Source organism: Amblyomma maculatum, chromosome 5 (assembly GCF_055883805.1).
Source record: "Amblyomma maculatum isolate TAMU_Amacu chromosome 5, ASM5588380v1, whole genome shotgun sequence".
Classification (NCBI taxonomy): Eukaryota; Metazoa; Arthropoda; class Arachnida; order Ixodida; family Ixodidae; genus Amblyomma; species Amblyomma maculatum.
Genome location: NC_139348.1, coordinates 116,332,495 through 116,352,143, shown reverse-complemented (window position 1 = coordinate 116,352,143; position 19,649 = coordinate 116,332,495). Strand labels below are relative to the sequence as shown.

The following is a 19,649-nucleotide window of genomic DNA, read 5'->3' as shown; positions in this document are numbered from 1 at the left end:
CCTCTATGTGCTGAAAAACTGTTCAAGCAATGAAAATGGCGATCGATCCTTCTTTCCATATGCTCTAAATATGTTTTCATGGTATTTGTTATCCCGTATATCCTAAGTAGATTCCAGCGACAGGCCTTCAACCATGACCTCCATGAGCAGCAAAATATGTCATGCGGTTGTAATCCTGCTAAGGAAAATGTAACGGCATGTCTGTACTGTACAAACAAAACAAAGCCACTGAGAAAACATGCGCACTCCGTGAAAAGTCTGGGAGTAGTATATTTTGCGGCCAGACCGGGCAAGACCGGGCGAGACCATGTGGTTCTTATAATGAAAACTCCCTCCGTAGGACTCTCGAATCTTGAATAAAGGGGGAAAAAGTATTCAGTCTCAGGTACAAGTAAATAAATATTGCGTTCGCGATTGGTTCCGCAAGGGTACTTAGCTCTCTTTTATTCACCCTTAAGGTCATTATATACTGCTTTATTAGAGATCGTGAGGCATTTTTCATGTCCACATTTATTCAGCTCCTCATGCTTTACTGGCGGCGTAATCGAGCATAAAAATATCTATCAGCTTTTTTTCAAACGGTATTGTTCCAAATTTCTTATATATGTTTGTCTTATCTCCTGTACTGGTGGTGCTTGTTTAAGCGTGCGTGTACATCACCAAGGTGACGGTTGTGACCAGAAAGTCGCAACACGGCTGTTTGTCAGCTGTGTTTCCTAGAAAGGGTAAATAATATAAATGTTAAAATATTAATAATATTAACGCATTTTTATTCACAGGTGAGAGAGAGGGGAGTTTTATTTTGTTCCTCGATATGCAGCCCCTTCTTTTTTGCTCAGACAGGTGCGTATACACACGCCTGCATCCTTTTGTTCATTACTTTCCTGCCCTGTACTACTGCGGAATGCCCTCTATAGGGATTCCTATAGCGTCCGTGCAGAACCTCATCATGAAGTTACGTCTCACCATTGTGTATTTCTCAGCGCAGCTGTCTCAAGCCCCAGGTCGAAGAGGCGGAGGGTTGTGACCAAGGACACGTGCTTCGTCGAAGTAAGCGGCAGTGAGCCCTTACTAATAGGCGTGTGCAGTCGGTCTGGAAGTGCCAAAGCGGCACGAACCAAGGCGCCTGAGCATGTTGATGGAGTTCATTTACATTTTTGCACAGACATGCAATGCCAGCAAAAACAAAGAACAAATAAAAGTGCCTGCCGTTTTTGTATTCACACAACATTGCTTCGCAGCTACTGCAAAAGCGAGAGAAGTTGTTTTTTCTTCTCGGCACGTGTGTGCCAAGAAGGGAAACATTTCACTCTGATAACGTTTCTTGCACTTTTGTCATAATGTTCGCTCCGTAGTAGCTTTACTGAACAGATCTCTGGGTGATAGCTCTTCTTTCTACATGCATTCAATACAAAAATTATATGCAGCATTGTATCCGAGGCTTTGAGTTTTAACCGCATGCATGATTGTACAGTGATTCCGCAAAAAGAGGGTGTAGCCCTACAACACTCACTGCCGCATGCTAGTGAGCTCACCTTGCTCTCTGCTCACGAAAACTAATTCAGACAGTTAGGTTAGAGGCCTCACCACAAGTGAAGCCGGCCATGGTCCAGAGAACAATTCAGAAGGTAGGCGTATAGCCCGCCTCTACGTTGGCATTCAATGTCCGGTGTCTCAGTAGTTCCACCAACCGATACTATTCCTTATCTTCCAGGAGCTGTGCTAAGGAGCATTCACTTGTTGGGTCGTGATAACAGAGGGGGCCCATGCCGCACTGTGATCTCAGAGTGAAACATTCAGAGACGTGAAGCTCCAACACCCGATTCTGATAACGGATCTGAAACATTCCTAAATCTCCCAAAGGTATAGCGGTAGTGAACAATGTTACAAGCAACGCATATTATGACATCCGACAATGTTATGAGCTCCTCTTCTGTGGCAGCGCTGACGTTCAGAAGTTCTCGGCGCAGTTTCGTGTTCAGCACATGGAAGCTGACAATCAGGTTTCGGCTTTGCGGGCTATAAAGTCTGCGTAGTAACTTCCACTTTCCTCCCTTACTATATGGCGCGGTTCAGGTGTCCGCAGAAACAAGTACGACAGATACTGCGCCTTTCCCTTCCTGTGAACCAAGTTAATTATTAATGACAGCCGGTGCAGTCCCGTGCTTACTGTAGGATATGCCTGGCCCATTTTGCTCCTTCTGCAGTATTTTTCCGAGCACTGGATCCTTATAACATATACGGTAGACAAACATCGCGGCGGTCTTAAAGAACACGTTATACACCTTGAGACAAACTGTTTTTGTGTGTTCAAAATAGCTTTCCAGTCAGCTCTTTCGAAAAGGTAGAGCCTTCTCGCCATTGTATTCACAGAAGACTCTTACACAAATCGTCATTTGCGTCACACATAAAAAATGATGCGAACAAAAGGTAATGTTTTCCTTCTTAAATTAGAGCGCAACAAGTAATGCGCGTCTAAAGGGGTTGCATTTTTAACTTCCTGGCAACTCTGATGCTCTTTGACGGTTTAGCTCGGTTTATCACAAACTTATGGAATCAGTAAATGCTAGCCACTGTAATAAAGCAACTATTGCAACGGCGCCAAGATTAAAAAGGACAAGAAAGAGGTGCTTTGTATACCTTTCCACATGGCGAATCTACTTTTTAACGATAACACATGATGTTAATAAGTGGACCGATGAAAGTTAATGCAAGTCCCTGCATTTTCAATGCGTTCTAATGGACAGTTTAAAAAACTTTAGGGCAATCAACTTCCTGCTTTAGATTATGATCGGATAGCATCGATGACTACCATTTACGGCTCTTCTTGAATATAGATACTCGTTATCGAACATGCACTTTGCTGCTCGCATAATTGATAATTTTCTAATTTGTGCTTCTATTATCCCATAGATGCTCATTAGCCTGTAATCATTACTTACCATGTAATTTAAAATTACCATCTAATGTGCAAATTTTCACAAAATGTTTAAAAATGTATAATAGATGCTTGGAATACCGTACATTTTTTATCAAAAATCACTGGCATCAAATAATGACGTTATCTTCATGAGATCATTCATAAGCAAACTCAGGTCGTGAGTCGGCTATCCAAAGGATGCGATATGTGCAAATTATCAGCAGCATCACCACTGGCAGCTCGTATGTTGCGTGTGTCTTCCGATCCTAACAGCACTACCTTATCGCTTCCATGAGTTTGTCACTTAACGAATCAACGATTCTTGCCTGTTTCAACTGTTCAGTAGAATAATGATCTTGGCGAAGACGTGACGAATCATGAACACGTCACGGCTATTACTTAGTTCCTCTATTTATCGCAGGTATAGCACAATAGAACTCAGTTTTTAGGATCTCTTCTATATGGTGCTCTACTTGCGTGCAGTTCGATAAGACCAAAGCTCCACCCAGAAGTCGAAAAGTTTGAGCTGAGGGGGCGTCAGTGTGGCTTTGCAGCTCTGGACGGTTCAGAAGAGATACAACACCCCTTGATTCTTTTCACAAGTAGGTTCGTACTGTTATTCGACTGTGCAAAGTACCGACTCACTTGCTTGAGCTCATGAATACAATGAGAAACAATCCTGATGCTTGGTATTTGCTTAATTTCCTTCATGTCCAGCCAAATATATTACGGGACAGTGCTTTGTCAAACGCGCCAAGAACATCACGCTCAGCGTTACAGTACTTGCATACTCCTCACATTTATTCACCTGTGGCCGTTTCTCACACAGAAAAGGCTTCGAGAAAATGACGGGCGAACGTTTTGCAACTTTTGCAATAATATACAACTCTTTCCGATAGTCATACACTGATATCCTCTGTTAATTTACCTTCATAAAGTACACGGGCAAAACTGCGCAGTCATGTAAGCTGATGACGTTATCTGACTTTTCTTGAATTCACAGACCACAGCGCGCTTATATTACTCCTACATATATTGCACAGATTTCCCGAAAACAACCATTGCAACAACGAATGTCGCCCTGAAAAAAAGACTCGCATGCAGATAAAGCAGCTTATTTGAGTAAATTTCTTCTGGGTTTCGTGCCACGTCCACCGCGCGGCAGTACGTTCAGCCATTTGGTCGACAAAAGCCGTTAGCTAATGCATTAAACCTGATTTGTTGTACTCAGCCTGGTACTTCCGTGAGAACTTCCTTCGGCTCATTTGCTGGCCGTGAGAACGTCTGAAAACATATGTCCTAATGGACGATGACATAGGGGCTCAACTAATATATGCCGGCTGATCCGGGTTCGATGTCGGCAATGGCGATCGCGCTTCGGTGCAGAAGGACGCAAGGCGCCTGCGTGCTGTCGGATCACGTGCACGTTAAGGAGCATATCTACTCTAATAGGAATTATCCGAGCTTTCCTCTGCGGCATCTTTCATACCCGATGTATATTTAGGATGTTAAACTCCATAAAAAACAAATGCAGGATATGACAATTTCTCTCTTCTCTCTCGTCGAGACACGCTGTAGAGGATCGCAAAACAAAAAGTTAGGCCTAGGATAAAAGCAAGCAGTTTATAAATCTAGCATTTTTTTTTTGTCATTTCTTTTTGCGAAAGCAATACTACTCACAATTTCAAGCCGTCAGCGTGGTCCCGGCGGTAACTACGTTCGACCTTTGACCTTTAGACGACCCCCGTAGATGACCCCGAGCTGGTAGGAGCTGCCAACTTGGGTTTCTCGTTTCACATGGGACGGTTATGTCAGAATCAGCGTGCTAGGACCCTGGAATTCACGTTACCCCTATCGGCCACTAAGGCACGTTCATATCGGTTGGTTAAAGCGGGGCTTTATATGTGGGCTGAGGAAGAAGAAAAAGAGAAAAAGAAGAACGCTCGGTCAACCGCAGCTAATGCTTTCGCTCAATATTTGGTTCAGCAGTGTTGAACCCTTGCAATTTCATTCTTCTGCTGAACAAAAAAAAAACGCTTTTTTTTTACTTTTTGTACTTTTTAAGGTTTCGCATATCTGCAGTCGTGACTTAACAGACCGTGGTTGTAGGCCAGTTGGTGGGAAATAGGACAGAGGCAAGGCGATAACATGGGGCGCCATTGCACCCCGCCGTGTTGTCATCTTGCCTCAGTCGTGTCGTTTCTGCTGCTTTGTTCCTTTCTCTACGCTCGCGCCGTCCCCAGCGTCCCAAATAACCTTCGTGAACATTAATGCGCGTAGTATTATCAATAAGGTCGGTCCCCTAGAATCCTTATTATTAGGTTTAAAGCCAGAATTCATGGCGATAACTGAAGCATGGCTAACAAAAGAAATTAAAGACTTCGAAGTAATTCCCCCAAATTATGCCATATCACGCAAAGACAGGCCGACGCGAGGCGGAGGCGTGGCATTATTGATAAGAAAAGATATAAGTTTCCTTACGTTACCTGAAGTTGAAGGGGTAGAAGCTATCTTTTGCAAACTCTGCTTTTCTGATTCTACCATCGTTGTGGGTTGCGTCTATCTTAGTCCTTGTTCTGATCCTATCATACTCCAATCATTGTATACGTATATGCAACATCATGTTAAGGGGGCGAGACTAATACTTTTAGGTATTTCAATCTTCCTGACATTAACTGGAACACCCTGCACCATAATTCACCTTGCGCCGATGTTGTTTTTGATATAATGCTTTCTTTTAACCTTTCGCAAATCGTAACAGAGCCCACACGTGTACAAGGAACCAGCTCCAACATTCTAGATTTAGTTTTCCTGAGTAGTCATTTCCCCTGTCAAGAAACCAATGTGGAAATTTTAAATGGCCTGTCTGACCACAAACTAGTAATGTGTTCTGTCCCGCATCACTATAATGCACCTTGTTTGCAATCAACAATAACGTATCCCGACTACAACCGAGCTGACGACACTACCATACTTGATACTTTATCGCACGAACTAACATCATTTCAACATCTCTCGGATGACATACACACTGATGTAGAAACATTGTGGCAGAGATTTAAAAACGTTGTGTCATATTGCATCACTAATTATGTGCCTACCAAGACTAAGAGAATACGCAAACGTAATCCATGGATAACTCGAGCCGTAATTCATGCGAAACGAAAAGTTCGACGACTGAAAAAAGTGCAAAAACGCCCTCCATCACCGAGAACAATTGAAAAATTAACCTTGGCTATCACTGATTTGAAATCCAAAATAAAAACAGCTAAAACATTTTACTTTACTAATACGCTGACTCGCTTCTTAAAAGATGCTCCCCAAAAGTTCTGGCGTCACCTGAGCCCTAAATCAAGAAATGAAAACCAAGCTTCTCCAGACGAAAACCTAAATATTTCAGCCGCGCTGAATAACTACTTTACTTCTATCTTCACTACAGACAACGGAACTACGCCTCGTACTAATTTTTGCCCCGGAAATTACCTAGAACCCCTTACCGTAACAGAAACAGGTGTCTTAAACCTTTTAATAAACTTGGACACAAAAAAAGGATCAGGGCCTGATGGAATCTCTAACATCTTCTTGCGTAGATATGCCGAATGGGTAGCAAAATTTTTAGTGGTACTCTTTAACAAGTCGTTGTCAGCGCACACCCTTCCTAAAGAATGGAAAATAGCTAAAGTGACACCTATACATAAAACAGGAAGCAAATCAGATCCCTCAAATTTCAGACCAATTTCACTAACCAGCACAGTATGCAAACTACTAGAACACATTATCTTAAAACACATAACAACCTACTTAGAAGAAAATCAAATTTTAACACCTCTTCAGCACGGTTTTCGGAAAGGAGTTTCTACAGTCACACAACTAATCGAACTTACACATGACATATCCTTCGCCATTGATCAGCAGAAACAAATCGACCTAATTTTCTTAGACTTTTCTAAAACTTTCGACCGTGTATCACACTCTAAACTTATTATGAAACTAACTGCAACCTTTGGAGCTGGCCCCATAGTAGATTGGATTGTTGACTACCTGACTGACCGTACTCAATTCGTCGAAATTAACAACGCGAGGTCCGAAACAGCCAATGTAACATCCGGTGTACCACAAGGCAGTGTTCTGGCCCCAGTATTATTTTTAATTTTTAGAAATGACTTATCTACTAGTGTTTCTCACAATATTAAACTTTTCGCCGATGACTGCGTACTTTACCAAGAAATTAACTCTGTCAATGACCTTATAACTTTAAATAACGCCCTAACAGCAGTGACAAAGTGGTGTGAAGAATGGCAAATGACTATTAATGTTAAAAAATCAGTTACTTTATCCATAACCAGAAAGTTACATCGATAAGTTTTTCAGTACACATTAAACAACATTCCCCTTGCCTCGGTTTCCGAATATAAATATTTAGGCATAACACTGACCTCTGATTTCAGATGGGATTCTCATGTTAACATTGTCACATCAACCGCCTTAAAACAGCTATTTTTCATTAACAGACGCCTTAAACAAGCACCATCGGAAACAAAGCTACTCGCCTATTAGACATTTGTCAGGCCAGTTCTAGAATATGCCAATGTTGTCTGGTTCCCTTTCACTAACAAGCTTACTAAACAGATAGAAGCAGTACAGAGGAAGGCGGTCAGATGTATATATAACAAACACAGGTTGACAGACTCACCAACAGAACTACTCAAACAGGCAGGACTACTCACCCTTCAAAACAGAGCAAAACTAGCGCGCCTTAAAATCATGTACCAGCTAATACACAATCACTTAAAAATCGACACTTCAAGATACATATCAAAATCACAAACAGGACAAACACGTAATAATCACGTTCACACTCTAAACGAGTTTTCATTCCGTACTGACACTTTCAAATATTCATACTTCCCTCGTGCTATACGCGAATGGAACACCTTACACACATTCATTGTTAATAATTCATCACTAAATGCTTTTAGTACACGTGTGAAGCATAAGCTACTTACATCTGACTAATTACTGTGTTCTTATGTCATTACGAATTTTTCTCCTTCCGTTTGTGTTTCACTTGTCGTATTATTTGTCCGCGAAAATCTTGTCATACGCTCCTCAGTCTGTCTTATTGCTATAGTATAATTTGTTATGCATAATTTTGGTATCATATTCTTTCATGTACTTGATTAAATGCCATTACTATATTTTGTACCTCTGTATTTTTATGCCCTTCCTGTTACGATCCCTGATGGGATTAACAGTATCGAATAAATAAATAAATAAATAAATAAATAAATAAATAAATAAATAAATAAATAAATAAATAAATAAATAAATAAATAAATAAATAAATAAATAAATAAATAAATAAATAAATAAATAAATAAATAAATAAATAAATAAATGAAATGCTCGTGAGTTTATTCTCAGACGGCAACGTCGTGTCTGGATTTTCCCCTGGATGTAAGATTTAACACTCTCACTCCAGAATGCTGCTACAGACGCTTGAGATATCTGCGCCAAGCTAGAAGTGGGCAGTAACAAACCGTTCATCAGATCCATACCATTCAAACACTTTGATCTTGCCATACGCGAAGTGCATTTCGCGAGCGTAAAAAAACAACAACAAAATAATGCACGTGCCATCCAAACATGTGCCGCCCCGTTTTCAGCCTCATCCAATGTCAGAATGACAACGGTTTGAGTGACGTTACAATGGTTTTTATTCCAGCGACATTCACTTAAATGGGTGAACATAAAAATAACACCGTATGAAGGTTGACAATCTGATGTTTGATTCCCTTTTGCTTTTCATTTGTTTTCGCATGAATGTGTGCGTGCTCATGTAGTCGCGTTCTTGTTTGTTTTCACTAGAAAACCAAAAGGTAATCTTAGTACCTGCGTCATCTGGACGTCTTATTGCCTTCGCGCCACAATATAGAGTGGGGAAAAAAATGTTGAGGTACAAATGAGGACAATAACAACTAAATTCTTCGGTTAAGGGCACCACATTTCCACCTTAGCACATTCCATACGATCATACGATCCAGCAGCGGAACACGATGTGCTGGGGTTTGAGAGCGGCCTGCTTCGAGTGGGGTAAACGTCGGGAGTACTTACAACGTGCTACTCTGAAGGCAGCGAGAATAGCGAAAAAATTGCTTTGGCTCCCCTGCCCTTTTCTCTCTAAATTTCCGAAAAGCAGCCTGAGCCATACTTTCCTTTTGAACGGAAGTGTTATCATTCATTCATTGGAGAGTGAAGAAGGCAATTTTACTCCGGCCATGTTTGGTATGGCAGATAGGAATGTGACCATTTTTTTCTCATTTGTTGGCCGATAGGTAAGGTCACAGTCGAGAAAATATGGGAAAAATGCCGGAACTCTAAAAGTCAACAATGCAACCATGGCACGAAGTGGAAAACATACAGGAAAATGACGGGCTCACAAGGCTCAGAATTAAACACGAAAAGAGCAGAACGACTGGCCAAGAGGCGGGCGCCGCAAGTACGTGTGACGATCGGGCTTGATAGCAAGGGCTGGGCGAAGCGGGGACAACAAAGGAAATTGGCAGAAGAAAAAATGAGAGGATAAAGTTAGAAACCGCATGAAACTCAAGGCGTAACAAATGCAGTCAGGATAACACTGCTACCTTGCCACAGAGCACATAAAACCAAGAATAATGAAATTAGGTGCCCAAAAGTTCATTTGAAGCTTGAAGGGCAGCTTAGTGCGCAGACAAAAGCTGGTTTAAAACAAGCCATACTAATAAACTGTACTAAGAGTTCGATGTGAATACCAATATTTTTGCAGAGCCATAAAGTCTTCTTACGGGCTTTGAATACACACACATTAATCTTTCATCGCGAATTTTACTGCAAAGCTTATTGACGCCACAACATATACATATAAACATGCTTGTTATTCGCTCTCCTACAAGCATGCTTTGCGTTGCCTAGTGGATGATGTGTCTGGCTCGCAAGCAATGATTGTGTTCGAAATCAGACTGGAATCAACTATTTTTATTGAGCTAATTATTCACTTTATAAAAATTGATCGCGCTAGACATTCGGCGGGTTTCATTTCGTGACGCGAGTCATATTTTGATAACTTTATGCACATGACGTCAGGTTTAACGCGACAATTGTCTGCTGTTTGCAATTCCTGTGCGAGAACACGTGGTTTTGACGTCGCCAGGATACTTCGGGTGACTTTTTTGAACAACACCACGTTTCATTGTCGGTAAACCATATAATGCTTTTGCATCGAAATATGCACCAAGCATCCTTCCCCTGCCTCTGCCTTCATCGTTCCGTTGTCAGCACGTCCCAGAAATGTTTCTTTCATAAAACACAAGTTCCCCTTGTGATCTCATTGCTTGCATTGTTGTAGTTATCATGCTGATTACTAAGTAAGAAACAGCGTATGCATTGGCCAAAAGGTAAGCGCATTTGATATGGCGTTAGACGTTGTTCGTTAGATCATACGCCTTATTCAGAAATATATCCATTTTACTAACCATCCTTGCGTTTCAATCATGCAACAGAAGTGCATCAATCGAAGGAGTAAAACCAATGATGCGGGGTGTGTCATATAGCTGATTCCACGCCTCGATATTCCTATGTACTGCAGATCTGAGCAGATCTATTTAATGAACGCTACTAACTCTTGATAATAGTATAATTTCGGATTTGGAAAAAAAGATTGAAGCATACAGTTATCTGTCATTTTTCTTAGTATAAACAGGCAATATCGACCATCACATGAAGGCACAGCTGAAAAGAAATAATGAACAATATGTTTATAGTTGAAGTCGACAGCATGACGAGTGATTTTATTAGTTATTAATGGCCTGTAAATTTAATTCAATTTTTTTTCCTCACTGCTGCTGTCTTAACGTTACACCTGTGTTCTAGCAGCCTTACGGATGCCGAGAAGATGGTCTGAACTGCAGGAAGAATTCTTACGCAACAATTTATATATTTTGGAAGTCGGATTTTCTTCATGCGAGAGTCATCAAGAATGTCTCGTCCTTGCCCTGAACGTCAAGGAAATGCAGGGAAGCCACCGCAGGTGTGAGGGCAGCCCCGTCACACCTGCGGTAGCTTCCCTGCATTTCCTTGACGTTCATATCCTGGACGTTATATCAACGTCCAGGATGTCCTGTCTGAAAGTCACCAGATCACGAGGCAGATATTCACCACTTGTGTGTTTGCCCGGCACTGAAGCCGACAAGAATTCGGCACCTGACTGCAGTGGGCCTTTCACCGAACAAGTCATCTTCATACATTGCATGGACTCAAGGGCCTTATCATCGCTCTCTCTTGAACTTTATTCTAACAGCTAACCTTTTTTTTTTTTTTTTTTCATTTAATACCCCCTTTATTTTTAAATATTCCATTATGCCCTGAGGCAAAAAACAACGTTATATAAAAAAATGCAGGGAAGCCAAGGCCTAAAGTCTTTCTTTTGGTAAGCCATTAAAAGACCTCTGTTATTGTTTTGCTAAAGGGGAATGAGCGCCTGATTTTATGAGGTGGTATTTTGCAGAGTTTAATCAGTTTAACTGATTGTGTTATGCCGAAGCAATTGCTGATCAGCAATCCTGGCCACTTTGACGATACCGTAGAAGTTAAAAATAAATATGACATGCAGTAGTGGGCAGTATTGCAGCGGTGCTTCTAGATCAAGAGGCGCGTTGTGATCAAACACATGTTGTCACTTGTTCCAACTATATTTGCTGCTTCATTACGGGCGCGTCGGCGACAAAGAAAAAGATCGTGAGAGTGCACGTAAAGTCGGCTGCTGCCGCTCCGCCTGGCTCTAGCGCCTATTTCTGCCCTCTGCTAGAACTCCCTGGACCTGTCTTCGACTGCAGTCTTCGGGCGCCAAAAGAACCCAAAAGAACCGCCTGCTTAAGAAGATATTGTTGCTGTCTCGAACTGTTTCTGCTGTTTACCAGCAGGAAGCCATAATATATACAATAACAAGCTGCGCATCTGGTTTGTTTTGCGCTAATTCTTTCTACTGGACATTCTGAGTCTCATAAGAACCATTGAAGTAGGAGCTTCATGAGATTGCCTTCTGTTGCAAGGTAGGCTTTTACTTTAGCTCTCTGTCTTCGTCACGCAAATAGGAATCTCGAGGAGGAACACCAGTGATAAAGAGCATATTGGTTAACGCCACTACGGATCTTGAAACATGTTTTTCGTCTTCATACAGACGCGGTCAGAGTGGTCATGTGTTCTGTAGACACAATTGTGCGCATAAAAATAATTGTCGTTGTTACGGCTTCGCGGATAATATATTACGTGGGGTAAAAGCCCCTGATAGAAAATCTAGAGTCTACGCAAAGTTTCTCTCAAGTGAATGAAAAGTTCACTAGTCTTCGGAGTATTACGTTCGTTTGTAGACAAAATAACTGTTCAGAAAGCCGAGCAGGCAAATCCGCCTCTTATTGTTTTCGTTTCGTGCTTACGAAACGAAATATTTCAAGTGTCGTCGCGTTTTGAGAGCCTTTGCCGGTCACTCCCTCCCAGGCTTAGAGTGAGTCTGCTTGCGCTATGTGAAAAAATTTGACTCTGGGATAGCTGCCGGAACGGGCCTGGGTTAGTGCCCTGCCGCGCCTCAAAGGGAGACAGGCGGGCTGGATCGGGGCGAACCTGGGCTAGACGCTTCGGGTGTGTATTGAACTCGGTCCCCAGCATGCAGTCCAAGTACTGCCCTAAGCTCTTCCTCTCTGCCCTCATCGCTGCATAAGTGATCGCAGCTGAAAAGAGTAGACAAGGCGTCTAGTGTCAACGTGTTTTCGTTGTTTCGCCAGTGCTAAATCATAACACAAAAGGGAGCGTTAACCAACAATACCCTAATTTTCGGCCGCTTTTTGGATTCTGCGACAAACTCACGGTTTTCAGACTATCAACAACGTACCAGAAGCACGGCGAACTCTAAAGTTCGCATTACAAAAGCTACCCCTTTTGCTGCACCCTTCGCTCACATTTCATCATGCAATAACGCAGGAAAACACCATTTTGTGCGGTTAAGTGTAAGCATTTTTTTGCGGACATGCTTTTGTGATGTCTATAATGTACAAATGACACCTCTGCGGTCGCAGTGATAATATAGATGAGTTTGGCAAAAGGGTGCAGCCATCCGGGCTCGGAAATATATGAGAAATGTATTGCATGCACTCTCTCTTCTCTTCTGAAATTGGCAGGGGAAGAGCCGGGTAAGAGTGCTTTTTTTTGTTCGATTTCCATCTGTATTTCTTCTGAGCTGCTCTTACAGCCATTCTAGCTTGTCAGAGTTTGACTGGCATTGCGTTGTGCGCACGTCCAATGCGTGACAGCTGCGAGAAATCATAGCTGCCGAGGCGTCCGTCCACTGCTGATACCATGATCATGTTCATTCGCGTTACCGCAAATTTTTTCCACTGTAAGAGAGACGTATATGCCTTCATAAAGACCGCGAAAGCGTCGTGTTTGATGCGTTATTTTTCAATTTGCAGAAGAGCCCGACGCTCGTAGGCAAGGGCACATCGACTTGTATTTCTATTTAAACAGCACGAGGGGGTCATCTTAGCCGCAGGGTGTAGCATACACAACAGTAAATATAAAGCTGAACTTGAGTTGTCGCTCCACATCTGAGGCGGCTGAGTTCGACGGGAGCTTGTTTCTCTGATTTCCTCGCCCGACCACGTAAGTCGATTCATTTTGCTATCGCAATTCAGCCTTTTAGGCTGAGATGCTTGTGCCGACATGGGTTCGCCTAACTCGAGTCGTTCGGGCTCGCGATGTCCAGAATTTGGCGCCGCAACCAGGTGCTTAGAAAACAAACTCATTGCACGCTCAGTCTCCTCATATCTACAGATATGTGTTTCGACCAGCTCGACGCATTAAAAAAATTCACTTGTTCGCCTGCTGTAGTTTCCAAAACTGTTTAACACCATAATCTCTTTGAACAAGAACCTATTCGACCTTTCGGTCTATGCAACTGGTATGAGCTGGCTGTAAAAGCTTCACAGCGCCTTAAACACAGCTACACAACTGCACACACTCTATGCCAGCCGCGCCAACACGTGCAAGGTGTTGCTACCACGTAAACGCTAGCGCACATATTCCTTGACTAAGTCACCTTATGGGCGACTCTTCTTTGAGTGTCGAAGCTGGGGAGGGGATGTACAGGGGTAAGTTTCACATGTGTGTACTCGGCAGGCGCAATTACGGCCCCGAGAGGATTAAAGCATGACTGCGGTTTTTAGAAAGACATTTTATGCGTCATCTGTCAATAAGCATTTGTGCAAATGTCAATGATTTATAATTTGATTAAAGGCTTGAGTTGGAGGCATGGCTAAAGAAGACTTCCAACCCAACCCCTGAGAAGTGGCCACACACTTCTTTCCGCGCGGCGAAATTAAGCTTGGCCTAATCGATATTTACTGCATTAAATAAAGCATTCCGATTAAATTCTTTTGTCATTACTTATGTTGCTTAAAAATCTTATATTGTGAACAGTAAGCAAAAAATGGTTTAATTATGGAGTGTGTTGGTGATCACAATATTCAGTAATAACTCGGTTTTACCTGATACATAAATGATTTAGGACAGTAGGAAAAATTTACCTATTTACCACCGGGTAATTATATTACTAGCTGAAAATTTCTGTTTGAAAATATTATATAAGATATTTCCGTGCAGCCTGTGGATTTGGATTCTACAACATGGCTGACATTTTTTTGCATCAAAGACCTTAATGATAAGATGGATAATTAGATAATTAGAATAAAGCATTCCGATTAAATTATTTTGTCATTACTTATATTGTTTAAAAATCTTATATTGTGAACAGTCAGCAAAAAATGAATAAATTATTGAGTGTGTTGGCCATCACAATATTCAGTAATCACTCGGTTTTACATGATACATAAATGATTTAGAACAGAAAGAAAAATTCCCCTATTTACCACCGGATAATCATATTACTAGTTAGAAAATTTTGTTTGAAAATATTATAAAAGATATTTCCTTGCAGCCTGTGCATTTTGATTCTACAGCACGGCTGACATTTTTTACATCAAAGACCTTAATGATAAGATGGATCATTAGGTAACATACCTAATAAATTTTTATTTGTTACTTTAAGGGGCAATAATATACTGCGAAATTGAAGGCCGTAATCATGAGCGGTGGCGGAACTAGCTCGACGTCGCGTGATTGACATATAGAAAGTGCTTTTCAGCACAAGGACGAAAAACGAGACAATCAAGTGCGAGCCCTCGTCCTTGTCTGTCAGCGCTCATCCTTGTCTCTGTCCTCGTGCTTTCAAGCGCTTTCGATATGTCATTGAGACATCAAATGTGAAACAACTGAAAATTTCTTTAATCGGTTCTATCTTTGGTAGCAATCCAACGTTAAAATATACGTAAATTATCTCTGAGTACAGGTTTTCACACACTGGAGATATATAAATGGCCTCGCAGCATCTGGTATTGACGAAAAAAAAAAGTTAACTTCTAAACTGCCAATTATGAAAGCGGCGTCTGTTCATGATGCAGAAAATATCAACGAAGCCTTATTATAAAGTACAGTGCGTGGTAACTACTGAAAAAGAAATTAGCAATGGCTCAGCATAGTTAAACATGGCATTCAATGAACGCTTCACAGCATGGTTAAGCTTGGTGAAACGCTTAAGTAACCTGGTTTAACTGGCTCGGTACGACGTGCTAAGCTCAGCATCATCGTCACTGGCGACCATGACTACAGCTCTGAGCCGTGACGCGGTTACTCCTCGTTCTTATACCCATCGATTGGCTTAGTGTCTTTTCCTGTCGCGCGATGGCGCGACGTGATGTCATTCACGTGAATAAACACGTGTTCCACCCCTTTCCCCCCTCTGCTCAGCCCCAAGTTTGAAAGGTCAGGTCCCCCAATAGTCAAAAGGTCAAGGTCGTGGCATTAGGGTGCGACACCAAAGGAGTAGGCAAGGTTACACTTCAAGCGATCAGATGTTTTAGAGAAAACAAGGCACAGTATATTTATAGCCGCGTTTCGTCAGGTGGCTTCTTGAAGGTCAATGGTTAGCCCACGCTGACATTTTGTGTCGGTTTATAGGAAACGAGAGGCACAGTATCTGTCACATTGTTTTCTGCGGACACTTGAACCGCATAGACGCAGTTGGTCCCCCTTCACCTTCAATGTCAAATTAAGGTCAAATTGTCGCCCACGCGAAGACCGGCTCTACGTAGCGTAGTGAAGCTTTCGCTTCAAAAGCTTTGTGCCTCCTATTTTTGACGTCAGATATTTCTAACCAAATTGACAATTGCCAAACTTTAATAGAGGGACTTCCATCTGGTTATGGAATCCTCCAGTTTCGATATTAATATGGTTCCTTAAAGTAAAACAGAAGCACGTTGATTACTTAATTTGAGGCAATTACTCGTCTAATCATGAAGATATGGGGTGCATAATATCCATCTTCCTTGGCAATACACCTCAGACTGCACCGAGGTACGTCTGAGAGATTTTAGAAAATTAATTTCTTAAAAACAAAAGCTACAGCTATATAGTTTTCTCGGCTGCTGATCTTGAAGACGTGGGTTATATTCGTGCTGTGGCGGCTGCTTTTCGGTGGAGGCGAAAATCAAAAGCAAAGCGCCCCTGCACTGCGTGATGTAAGTGCAGGATAAACAACTCCAGGTGGTACAGAACACCTACACTGCTGCGTCCCTCATAACCTCTACCGCTTTTTGGCGTTGAATCATGTAAACTAACGTAATCCCATTTTTATGCTTTATAACTATGCAACGTCTCGGCTCTCCACTTCATCGCCATCTCTTGTGCGTAATAGGCTTTGGTATTGTACAGTCGAACAACGCTTCTCCCTGAATGCGACTACCTTTCTTCACCCCTCTGCCTAGACGTCTTCTCCCATGTCGTTTCTGTGGTTAAAATCACCTTACTCTCTGGGGTAATTACCCACTACAGTGCTTGATGTGAAAGCTAGATGAAGTCGGTTAAAATAGCATACTAACACTGGTTTCGCAGTAAACCAGCACTATAAAATGGGGGCCGAAAGCTATCAAATGGCTATAACTATAAAATGCTGTCTAATCGGACTTCGTGACAAAAGCTGAGTTATCGGCTGGCATTCAATTAAGAATTTGTGAGTATATATGAGATCTGCTTTCGTGATTACTTAATCCAAAGGGATAAAAGCTGCCCAACAAATATTTCCTGTTTTGCCACTGCGTTGGAGCCCGATAAAATTTTCGTCCAGTGTTTCAGGTTTCTGTGAAGGACACGTACTTGAAGACTGAGGAATGATCGTTACTATCAGTATTCAGGCCATGAAAGGCAGAAAATGCAAACTAAGATTTATCAAAATGCCGGAATATATTTATTATATAATTCTCCACTTAACATATTCCAATGCGGATGGTGTACAAGAGCGCACACAATCGTTTGAGTCCCAAGGCTGAGGTGATTCAGATTCTGGAAATGGGGAGCTAGACGATATGACATACTTGTTGCTGTCGCATGGATGGGCTCAAGCAACAGCGGCACACTTCATGCAAGCATATTGGGAACAATTTGCTACGACGCAGCAAGTACGCAGCATTCAACTTTAGTCTCATAGATTATATTTCTAAGATCTGCCCTTTGCCAGACTTATAACAGTATATACCAAAAAATAAAAGACGTTAGAACTCGGAACCTTCAGCGCCACATTATGCGAGCGCCTGATTTGGCAGTTACCACGCCGTTTTCTGCCCGTAGTCCTTCCCTCCTCGTCGCAATGCTCAACGTGACTTCATTCGAACGCCCGAATTTTTCAGCGCCTTTTCTTTTCAATAACCCATAAACGAAGGGAGCTTCCCAGCTTTCATATTCTCTTCCTTCTCTCGTCAGCTCAATAAACCTGAAATCGGCGTTACCTGCGCTTTGAGTGACAAATCAGCAATACGTCCTTGGCAGAAGGCACTTAGCAGGCGCATTTGCAGGGCGCTGATTGGTCGGTGAGTCCTGTGAAGTAACGAGGCCACCACGGCCAAGTTGGGTGGAGCTACCAACAGATAGGAGTCGAAGCCAGCACACTTGGGAGTTCGATTGTGAGGTGACGCATACACGTTCGCATGGCTTGGTTTATAGCGGAAATTTATTCCAGGTGATTCGTCATATAAGGATGTAGTCTACGAGTATGTCTGAGATCATGGAGGATAAAGTTTAGAGATTAGTGATTGAACAAACTAGGAACCGGAAACGAGGAAAGCAAGCAAACGTGGAACCACAAGGCGAGTAGCAGACAGGAGGCATTAACGCTGTCGCCATACCCTTAAATGAGGAGTTTAAGTGTCCGCTGATGTTTGTTTTATGTCGTACTTTAGCAATCGATCGGAGGGGTTAAATGTGACGCCGATGCGAAGCACTAAACAATGTGCTGCGCAGTGATACTTCCGCTATGAAAGAGAAAACTGAAGACGCAAATAAAAACGGCCCACAAATTAACAATATATATCAAAGAGAGACGAAGCTTTGCTGAGCAGCTGACGAGGTTCTCGATCATGTGTCTGTCATCTCACGCAAATTGCTTCCACCTTTGTGCCAGCCCTACGGATGTGATTTCGCCAGCGTTGTACCTTGTCGCTTTTGGCTGCATTCCTTTATGCTTATAGGGCTCGGTATGGGGCGAAACTCCCAGATAATACGCGGCCTGTGAGCAAAGAATGAGCAAAACGCACCGCGGTTCGTATAACTGTCGACTTATCTGCCGTACGACAGGCAATTCTTATTGAGCATCTTGCTTGCAGCGGGAGTAAGGACGCCTCATCAGCAACTCCGAAGAGAGGGAGGGGAAAGGACAGAGAAATGAATAAAATTGTCAGCTCTGGTAGGATCGACCGATGTACGCCTGTCGTAAAGTGCTCAAACGGCTTTACAGCAGCAGGAGAGTTCGAATCGTCGCATAGAATCAGCAACCTTACCTCAGCGTTGCAAAAGCCTAGACGCAGCGCTTACCCAAATTCGTGATATTGGATAGTCAAAGACAAGCGTTTCGAAGAAAACAAATGAAATCGCCGGTAAAATTGCTAGCTTAATTTTTATGTTCAGATAAGGATCTGGTGTCTACCATGGTCCACTTTCCAGATGCATCACACAAAATAGCTGATCGACATCGCGGAAAAGCGTCTTGGTAGTTGCAAGTTGAAAACTTGCGCCCGAGGTAAGGTTTACTTTCTCTACCGCGCACTTCCGCGGCAGAAAACAGGCGTGTAAACATAAATATGAGAATATAAACCATTCCTTGTGTTCTGGAGTTTCATATCTGATTATATGCGATTATATTACATTGTAATTCAGTGCCATTTCGACTATTTTCACTGACAGCACGAAGAAACCTGTGTACAGAATTCGTCATTTTCTCGTAAAGCCTTCAATAAGCGCATGATGCATTTCATTTTTTATGCCATATAAAAAAAAAACTAAGAAATCGACAGCGGTTAATTTCTAAAATTTCCATGAAGGTCTTCGTTAGGAAGGCTATACAATTCAAAGAACGAAAAGTGTCTGGCATGCAGGCAATACCACTCCAGTGCTATTTACAGTCTTTTTACAAGAGCAGGTCAGACCTAGATTCGGCACAGTTGGGGATAAAAGTTAAGGAGAGTGCCTTAATAACGTGCAGTTTGCTTATTCTGCAGTGTGACTGCAGATTCGGGCCACAAGATAAGATTGTAAGAAG

General features: G+C 42.2%; 1 protein-coding gene across 1 annotated transcript in view; it reads left to right on the top strand.

Moving 5' to 3' along the window:
- LOC146189295 (fatty acid synthase-like) overlaps nt 1-1,252 on the top strand; it is a 49,479-nt gene extending 48,227 nt beyond the window's left edge. Inside the window, exon 26 of the mRNA XM_084604152.1 lies at nt 989-1,252. The gene's annotated coding sequence lies outside the window, so the exon portion shown is untranslated. The remainder of the gene's footprint in view (nt 1-988) is intronic.
- Nucleotides 1,253-19,649: the final 18,397 nt, after the last annotated feature.